This window comes from Perissodus microlepis, chromosome 19, assembly GCF_051167445.1.
Source record: "Perissodus microlepis isolate ML-2025 ecotype Zambia chromosome 19, ASM5116744v1, whole genome shotgun sequence".
NCBI lineage: Eukaryota > Metazoa > Chordata > Actinopteri > Cichliformes > Cichlidae > Perissodus > Perissodus microlepis.
This window is the reverse complement of record NC_140479.1, coordinates 29,130,888-29,141,746: the sequence shown is the minus strand read 5'-3', so window position 1 is coordinate 29,141,746 and position 10,859 is coordinate 29,130,888.

Below are 10,859 nucleotides of genomic sequence, written 5' to 3'. Positions count from 1 at the left end.
TTGATGGGAATGGGAAATGTGAGGAATATTGATATCAAGCTCTTTTTTGACCCAAAATGTATACTTAATGCATACTTAATTTAAACCTGTTGTCAAATGTTAGGTTAGAGACAAATCCTTTTTTTCTGTTGAAAACAGAGTAGCTGTACATTATCTCCCACTCAGAAAAGCAAAATAAAGTTGTTACAGTCAGGCCGCACCACCGCTGTCCGACAGTTTGTCACAGATCGTAATGGCTTTCAGAAAAGAGCAACAGTTCAAATCAAGCAAGAGGAGCGCTGAGTGAAACACAGTAGTGATTGGTGTGCTAATGATGCGCCTTTTGTTTTCCACATGACGACCTCACACAACTGCACACATCCATGCCCAGGAGCGCACACGCACCCATTGATATTTGCACAAAGGTCCTTAGATCCTTCCATCAAACACTGGCTTGTTTCATTTTCTTTTTATTCAGTACATTTCTAGCTGGAATTTTAAGACAGAGATTTCTGACAGCCTTACCAACGTTCAATAAACAGCACAGTTTCAAGCACAATGTATAACACAATAAAACGGACCCAGACGCTAATATTCTTTAAACATTCCCTTCAGCAGCGACGTGAGGTTTTAAACACTTATTGCTGATCACTCTGCGATGTGGCTGACAGGTGTTTGGTTTTGTGACTATCATTTTTGCATCTATAAAATGTCATAAAATGCATCTCGTTATCGTTGGATTTCTGGCACAACGCGACATGAATCACGCCACTACCATTTTCGGCTTTCGCATCTGAACAGTCGATACATTTTCCAACAGGAATTCACACACTCAAGTGACATAAATACTGTACTACACCATGAGCCTGCTCTCTGTTTTGTTTCTTTTTACAGTTTGGACTTAAATGGTCAATTCTGTGCAATTGTCATACCACGATTAGTGCGGTGTTAATGGATGACAGATGGACGTAAAAGGATGTCTTCCAAAAGGCAATTCTTTACTGCAATCATCCCAAATGCCGGCACATAATATGATTACAAAAACTCTGAGTTTCCTGAAATCGTTTAGTTGGCACGATTAAAAAAAACAGTTACATAATGACATTTTTTAATCTTATGGGAAAAGGCAAAAGTGTTCCCAAAAGCGTTTGCAGTTTTCAGAACTCTAATAACCTCAACGTCCTGTTTAATTATGATTATTGACCAACAGCTTAGCCCAGGTTCTCTCTTTGATCAATACCACAGATGTGAGCTGCACATGTGTAATTATGGCTATCATTATAAAAGGTTACATACTAGGAAAAACCCTCTTTGGCCTTATTATGCATCACAACAACAAAGCCATTTCAACAGAGGTATAAATTTTGCCTTTACAGTGAAACACTATTGTCCGCACAGAACCGTTAGTAGCTGATTTATCTGTTTAATTATTTTGACTGAGCTGTGGGTTCCCAGGCAGCTGTCACACTCTGAACATCATCTCACTATGGGCTGTAAGTCATTAACATGGCAGACGCCTCTTTTTAGATACAGAGAGCGAGCCAGCCTAAACCGCTTCACAGAAGGCCAATCTCTCTCCCTCCCGTTCTGCCACTGTAGCCCGTCACCTGCTGCAAAGAGTCCTTTCAAGGGGATTTTTCTTGCTCCAGTGATGCACGGTAAGGAGAACTTCCCTGTGGGGTTGCCTGCCCACTTTCCATGGTGTGGGATGTTTTATAAAGGAGCTATTCTGCAGAAAACTTCCTATCTTAACAAGAAGCCACTTGAAATAGCTGCGTCTGTTTCATAATGCCGCGGCCATTTGGGAGAAAATAGGTCTGTTCATAATATATAATACCTGAGATGATTTTTTCTGAAAACCATTTTCACTGCACGATACTGCAGCCCTTTGTGAGTTTGTGGAAGAAGTATTCAAATCCTTTGCTTAAAGGTTTTGAAAACCTATTTCTCCAATCAGCTCCTTGCTAAAAGAGATGTGGTCCTGCGTGAACACAATTTTCTCCAAAAGAAATCTCATATCAGCTGTTCTGTCAGAGCGTTTCTCTGTGGTTTAAAGTAGACAGGGCCTACTTAGGAAAAAGGTAATGCTACATACTTTTGAACTCCCCAAAAAGAACTTCAAATAAGGCTGTCAAATGACATGGTCGTAAATTACATGGACCATTAAATGGTCTGGATGATTATCTAAGAAATATATGCTAGGGATATTTAATTTCCACAACTTGTAAATGTAGCCCCATCGAAATAAAATTGATTTTCTGGATGTAATGATAATGAAACTATATTAAGTAAATTAAAGAAATCTTAATGCTTCGTGGTCATTTAAAGGATTATAAGCTAACAAAATCTTTTCACAGCTTCTCTGTTGTTCCTTTGTTTATTAAATAAATCATTAAAAAAACAGCAGTACTTTATGGATTATGAAAGGTTAATCTAAATAACTGTACAAATCAATTTATGGATATATAAACGCACCTTACAACATTAATCCCTCATTTTATTGAACTTTCCCACATTTAATAGACCCTGAAGTAAAAAATGCAAAAGGGAACGAGATCAATGTGAGTGTTTGTAGCTATCTTGGACTAGAGCACCTTAATTGTTAATGAATTCATGTTAATTAAGTGAATAACAGGGTTTATTAAGGCAAAGTGACTTTGACCTGAAAACAAATGTGACTCTTTCCTTTAATTGAAAGTTTTCCTAATTCAGATTAAGCTCCTCGAGCTGCATGTCAGGGATATTTATTCCCCAGGAAGGGAATGGTGACCTCTTCTTCTAAATATGCAAACAGTTTTCATGAGAGTGTTTTTGGTGATGTCAGAGAGCAAAGCTATGAGTCATTTTTCAAACACAGCTTTTAAGAATCAAGACTACTGACAGGGACTAGAAAGACACCATATTTCTCCCGTGTTGGCTTTTCTCCCTGTTTAATCCAGAATTTAAAATCCTTCTCCTCACCTACAAGGTCTTGAATAATCAGTCCTCATTTTATCCTTAAGGTCTCATAGTAGTGTTTGACCCCAATAGGGCACTTTGAGCTCAGACTGCTGGTTTACTTGTGCTTCCTAGGATATTAAAAAGTAATCTGGGAGGCAGAGACTCCAGCTTTTAGGCTCTTCTTCTGTGGAACCAGTCCCAGTTTGGGTTTTAAAGACATACAGCCTTTTAAGATCAGGCTTAAAACTTTGGTTTATGATAAAAACAATATAGATTAGTTAGTTAGGATTAGGTGACCCTAAACCCTCCCTTTGTTGTGTTCTAATATGAACCAGTTCCATGATGCACTGGCTCTCTGTTTGCCTCGTCACCTCCCAACAAATGGCTGCCCCTCCTTAAACCTGGTTCTACTGAGGTTTCTGCCTGTTAAAAGGGAGTTTTTCCTTCCCACTGATGTCAAGTGCTTGCTTGTAGTGGGTTGTCTGATTGCTGGGGTTTTCTGTGTTATTGTAGGGTCTTTTCCGTACAATATAAAGCACCTTGAGGCAACTGTTGTTGTGATTTGGCACTATATAAATAAAACTGAATTTAAAATCGAATTGAATTAAAAAAAAATTTAGTGAGGGACTGCTGTATTCACCTAGTACAATGAGAAAAAATAATATGTGTTGTTGACACTGGTACACACAGAATTACAGAATTAGGGCTCTGACACATAACACACTGCATACTGGCACACTTTAAATGCTAGAGCCATTATAGGACTCTGAAAACAAGGAGACATGCCCTCCCACCTGAATACACGAGATGTGTGGAGAAACATGTTAGCAGCAATTGTAGAAGCAACAGCAAATCACTAAGCCCCATGCATGTGTGTGTGTGTGTGCATTTGTGAGTGTGTATGATTTGAATGTATGTACAGGATCGGTGTGGGCTGTGCATTGGTGCCGTTTCATGTCTGACTCACTCCAAAGCCAAACATGATCAAAGCTGGGACAGACTGAGACGGACAATCAGAGGAGGACAGAATGAGCCAGAGATAATCCAGTCCAGTCCCCACACTAGATGCCTGTCTGTTAGGCATACAAATGGGCTAACAGCTGATAAGGTGCAAACTCCAACTGGGGTCTAGGTGCATCTAAATGCAATGACGTCATTTAGCATTGCAAAACACCTGCTCTGGTATATTTCAAAACAGAAGGTGTGTTTTCCTTGCTTGCACTCCTTTGAACACCACACATCTGGGCATGTCTGTGCCCTGTTCATGCGCATATGTAGGGTTGTATAATTGTGGCCAACAGCTTGCCGAGCAGAGAGTGGAGAGAGGCTGAATAACATTACGAACGTGTTTATTTCGTTGACAGCAACAGCGGGAGACTTTATCCGAGCTGGTGAGTATTACACCTCTGTTCGAGATGGCATGTTGAACAAGACTGAATGTGCCCGTGTCCATGGGCCTGTGCAAGGCCTTTAGTTTGTTTACACAGAAACACAATTAAACACATGAGCAACAGAGACACCCCCAGCTGAGAAACTCCTGCCCCTCAAAATGGATTCAGCTGGTGTGTTTGAGTAATTACACTGAGCAAGTATATTCAGATTTCCCTCTTTTTTCCCCTAATCCATGCATTGTGTGACGCCTGTCAGAAACTGTGTGGGGGTTTTTTGAGCAAAGAACCAAAATGTCATCTGAATCAGCTCAGGTCAAAGCCCAGGATTATAACTATGTGACTGCTGTTACTGCCCAAACACTGGTTTAAAATTGTACTGTGTATGTGTTTAAGTGTACACACACACACACACACACACACACACACACACACACACACACACACACACACACACACACATACAGAAACACCCACTGATCAGTGACAAAACTGGATGAAGTGAATAATATTGATTATTTTTATTATAAATGGGACCTGTCAAAGATTGGAATACATTAGGCAGCAAACGGACAGACAGTTCTTTGAGGTGATATGTGAGAAGCAAGAAAAATAGGGAAGAATAAGGATGTGGGTGACTTGATGACTTGGCTAGAAGACCACAGTTCCCAAGGAAGCAAAGGAGAAGAGCAGGAAACAGAAGTGTGCCCAAGCAAATAATAGGAAAATGCTTGTTATGAATAAAGGATGTCAGACGACGTACAGCTTTCAGTGCATGGAGCTGAATGTGAATGTCCATGCCGACCCCTGCAACATTACTGCAGACAATGTGAGTGATATTTGTTGATGGTAGTGGGGTCTTTGAGAAGGATACAACCTCAGTAAGACTCCCTCGTGGACACATAAAGTGTTTAACAAATTTATAACCTGTCATTACCAAAAACAGTAACAGCACATTTTTAAAAAGTGCCAAAAATGTAATTTTGGTTTAAAGATTTGGCCTATTGGTGGATTATTTATTACAGAAACATACAAAATAATCAGTTTAACTAATACTGTTAATTTATTCCATAAATTTTACATTGGGTGGTGGTCTAAAAAAATGTACTGTACACTGACAGCTATGGCCATAACAGACAGATAGTTTATGTTATTAAACCATTTACAGGACGCGCTCCATACGTGCACAATAAAATAGCTTCTACAAGAAGACAAGGACAGGGAGCCTCTTCAAACCATCCTCCAAAGGATAAATGGACATGGATGATGCTTTGTCTTGCCACAAAATGGTCTCATAGTTCCACATAATTAAAATACTAGATTTGTGATGAATGATTTAAATGCATAACCAGTAAATGTTTATGGCAGCCAATGCCGTCATTTATTCTTCCAAAAGAAGGGCTTAACACTCCGCTTTTCGACTGGGTTTTTAAAATGTTCATATAAAACACATTTTGGTTCAGAAATGAGAAGTTCAGCTATTTCTCGCTTGCAGAAATGCACCATGACTTGTGTTTTGGTGCCTTTCAGGTCATTGATTTGAAATTTCACTTGACCTATACAACAATATACAACATATATACACATACACAACATTTGGAAGCTAAACTTTGAACAGCTTCCAGCTGAAGAACTTTCAGTTAATTAGAGGCTTTGTCACACCCAGACAATAGGTATGTACCTAAATGACAATGCTTATTAATAGATATTTAACACAAGGGGAGACACTCTTCAGAAAAAAACAAAAACATTCAATGATTGTATAGTAACTAATACATAAGTTATTTACTTAGTTAGTGTATAATAACTAATAAAAAACCCTAAAAGCCAAATTTTATATTCTGGAGGGACATTGTTAGCACTTTGGTAGTGTAGAGGGCCATGCAAACACCAACACAGGGGTGCTTCATCATGCCTTTACATAGTCGTTAATTTATGAAATACCAATTGTGATTGTTTTAGCATAATATATGGAACTTATGTGTGAATGGCAGATTTACACTTGCCTATTTGATATGTAAATTATTTAATAAAGAATGAAACTGCTTGAGCATAAAGTGGTGTAATTTTATGAAGCTTTATGAGAGCTGTGACATAAGTGTCAGTTAGTGATTTATATATATACATAACACTTGCAAAACACACAAGTCACATTAACATTTGAAATGCTGTGCTAGCGTGGCTAAAAGACTCCACTTCACATAACCTATGTGACTTTCTCACCTTAAGTAATGTTCATGATGACGATGATAGTCAAGGACAATCCCAGTTTGCTGTCAAACCCCAAATCACTTGACATTTAGAAAGCAGAGATAGTGTTTCATGGGTTAGTTTGTTAAACTCTGTGACCTGTGCTTTTGAGGTTGACGGCTATGTTATGAAGTGTGTAAACCCCAGTTTTAGTGTGTGGGCTTGTGGCAGCTGCCTCATTCTGGTTTGATAGAGGCAAAACAATTGCCGCTGTTGTTGAAAAATGGGGATTTTTGCTACGATTTATCAGAGAGCAAGACACCATGAGGGATTGGCGCTCACTGTGCCTGCTGAGTTAGCTCGGAAAGGTTTTCTGTTCAAAACACTGATCATTTTTATTTAAATGTATTTGAGAAGCAGCGCTAAAAATGAATTATTCAAGCAGGTAATAAATTAAATACAAGCAATAACACAAATGGATGCTAACCCATACTGATTGAGCAGCAGACATAAGAGATGTGTGCATGTGTGTGTTGCTGTTTTGGCAGATGGATGAACTAAACTACAGGGGAGTCTTCACAGTGTGCTGACCCACAGACCTCTGTGTTCTTAATCTTTGTTAGTTTCTACAGTGCCTGACAGCAATACCGCTGTGCCCTGTAGGGGGCGCTGTAAATGAAGCCCAGACATGGTGCATGGGAGAAGATGAGTGTAAGTGATTGTCTCCGTTCTTTAAAAATGATTCGGCTGTACAAAAAAGTTTATAGCACAGTACTTTGAAAGATGCGAGCATTTTCACATTACACATTTTGGTCCAGAAAAGTTTGGACAGTGACAAATTTTCATAATTTTGTGCATGCCATCACACTAGATTTAAAGAAACATGCAAAGATGCTTAAAAATGAAATTGGACAAACTAACAAAATTCATATTTTTGATACGTTGATGAGAATCTTTCTTCAGTTGCAGCTTTGGTCCTTTTAGTTTTGTCTTTAGCGAGTGAACAGCTCAATGATGCTGAAATCAGGTGATCAACTCGCCCCTTGCAGAACCTTCCATTTCCCTTCACAACTCCCAGGTTGCTTTCACAATATGTCGTGCGTCATTGTCCATCTGTACTGTGAAGCGCCGTCCAATCAGCTTTGCTGCATTTGGCTGAATCCGAGCAGAGATTATAGCTTTTCTGTCACATCATCAATAAACACTAGTGACCTGGTGCCATTGGAAAGCGTGCATGTCCATGTCATCGCACTGCTTCCACTGTGTTTTACAGATGATTTAGTTTGCTCTGAATCAGTTCCAACATAGAGCCATAATTTTCTTTTTTCATCTTTTTTCATTCTCCCAGCGTATGAATGGTTTGCACCTTCTGGTGAACTCTGTGTTTTCTCTAGTGAATTCTTGTCTTTATGATAGACTTGGTTAATGATATGTCGTCCTCCTGGAGTGTTCTTCTGTTGGCTGTATGTTCTGAAGAGGTCGCGCGTGACCTCAGAAAGGGTTTTTCAATCATCCACCACTGATGTCTTTCCTGGCCTTTAGGCCTTTTTAAGTTGCCAAGCTCTTTCTGTTTTCCAGAATGTAACAAACTGTTGATTTGGCCACTCTGAACATTTGTGCTATTTTTCTGATGGAGTTGCCTCGTTTTTTACAGCCTAAAGATGGGATGATTTACAATGAGAGCTCCTTCACCACATGTTTTGGGCTCACAGCCACAGAATTAGCTCAGACCGTTTAATGGCTTAATTTACGAACAACAAAGAAACAGTTATTTGCACAAAAATGCTTTCGACTAATGTGCAGTGAAAATAAAAGTTAGCAAAAAAGTTAGAAGAAAAAAAACTGAAAACCCTAAACTGTGAGTCATACAGGACACAAACCACAGTCACGTAATTTACACCACCACCACCCCACCTGACTGTGTAAATTATTTGCAATATAAAATCCTCTCATAGATATTTAAATGATGTTTACAAATGCATTATACTGCATTTACAGACTTTAATGTACATAATAAGCTTACTTTAGTAACTGTTGAGGAGATTTGAGACTTTCTGCATCTATAATAGTAATTACTTTTAATTTTCGCATTAAAAGGATCAAACCAGGGAGCTCTCAATGCGTAAACCACATCACTAGCAGAAAACCAAACAGTCTGTTTTATAGGCTTTTCATCACCAAGAATACTCAATAGTTCAAATAATTTTCACTTTCATCTGGCAAGAAACTAAAGTGATTTCTACATCCCCTTCATTAAGCTACTGGCCAGTGTTCAGTCGTACCAGAAAACACATAATCTTTAATGAAAATGGATCAGGTTTAAAGTTTTAGAGCCTTCTGTACAGCTGTTGCATGAGCAATAGGCATCAGTACTGAATCATAGAACAAATACATTAACTTATGAATTTACATCATTAACAGTTTTCTGCCAGTCTTTCGTTCCTGGTTTATTTGCAGCCGTAGTGTTGTCTTCTGCTGTTGTATTTTTTATGTTCTTTATATATGTTTTATACCTGCTCATCTGATAGTGTTCTGATTGCAAGATGGAGCCATATGGTGTGGAAGAAGAGTCAAGTGACAACATCCTTTTATGTAAGACAGCACAGAGACAACACTGTTAAAAAAATCCGTAAATTTAGGGGTCCCTTTACCGTGGATTTGCTACGGATTCGCTCCGTTTTGCGAAATACGGAAAGTTTGCTGTTGCGCAAGGCAGAATTTTCTCCCCCAGCCAGAATATTCCGACGCCATTACTTTCAGTGCGGTCAGTGCCTACCTAAATTTCTGCAAGTCACAAGGAAAGTTGGAAACAGGTTGGTTGTGTGGAATGAGAATGAGAATGGAGTGCCACCTTGTTCCCCCTCGTACATTAAATTGGTCTCGATAGGCAGTTGGTAGTGGTGTGTATGTGAGTGGACGTTTGCTGCTAGCTGCGTTAGCATTAGCCAGCCGCCTGCGCTTCGTAAGTACGTCAAAAACCATTTTTTCCCTCCCTCTTACATGAAATTTGGTCTCGATAGTCAGTTGGTAGCCGTGTGTGTTTCATGGTAACATTTGAATGTGTGGGTTTTGCGTTATTTTGAAGCGTGGTTTGCCCAACTAAAGTTAACGTTAGCCCATAAGTTGGATGCGCGCGCTTGTGTGTGTGTGTGTGTGTGTGTAAATTAGCCACATGTGTGTATTGTTATAGCTCGCTGTGTTACGTTAGCATGCAACTGAACATGGTAATAATTAAAAGGGGTGATAGTTAAGTAGAATCAGATTTCATTGCAGAAAACATTGCAGCCCAAAGAGAGTGGCCCATGCAGCCCAACGCAGATTACTTATTTGAAGGTACCTGAAAAGTGAATGTGCTTCACTGTGCTGATATAAATTTATTGTTTTCATATTGATTCTGTTCTGATTCTGGCTATCCTTCAATTGGCAAATTCAATCTCTTAAAAATGTTGACTTGTAACATTTGTGGCTTTAACGCTCGGTCTTCGACTGATTACTTGAAACACTGCCGAACACACAGAAATAATAATAATGTATCTTTTTTATGTGGCCATAGGGATTGCAGAAGGAAGTTTAACACATACAGTAGCCTTGCTGTGCATATGTCACGAGCTCATGTAGACAGAAGGAGCACACAAACATGGAACCGTAATGTGTCTGTACATTTAAGGTGCTTGTTTAATTTTTGCAGCAGTGAATATGATGATCTTAAAACTTTAAAGTGTCATTTGAGTGGTCACATAGATGAGGGTTTGACTGTAATATGTCCCTTTGATGGATGTTCTAAGACATTCAATGTAAAGTCATCCTTTTTAACGCATATTTCCAGATACCATAAAGGGTGGGATGTTACCAAGATAGCCCCAGTTCATATATGTGAACTAACAGAACGGTCTTTCCAAGGTGAAGGATCACATGTAGAACCTGAAGAACCTGAAAGTTTTAACATTGATGCAGAACAAAGTGATAATTTCTGCAGTGATCAAGTGAAAGACAACTTCACAGAGAGTCTTGCTCAGTTTTACTTGGGTTTACAGGCAAAATATTTGGTTCCAGCCTCCACAATAACAGAAATAGCAAATGAAATGAGAACTATAAGTGATATTCAACAGGAATATACTGTGGATGCACTAGCCTGTGAACTGGGGCAGTATGGTGTTCCAAAGGAGACTGTAACATCTCTTGAGAATAGTATATACAAGCAGAGCCCTATGCACAAGGCATTACATGAAAAGGGTCATTTAACTACGCAACACAAGAGGCTGAAATATTACAAGTCACACTATGACTATGTTGAACCTGTTGAAGTCTTTCTTGGACGCAATCGCAGTGGCCAGAAGAGGCACTATCATTACATCCCAATAC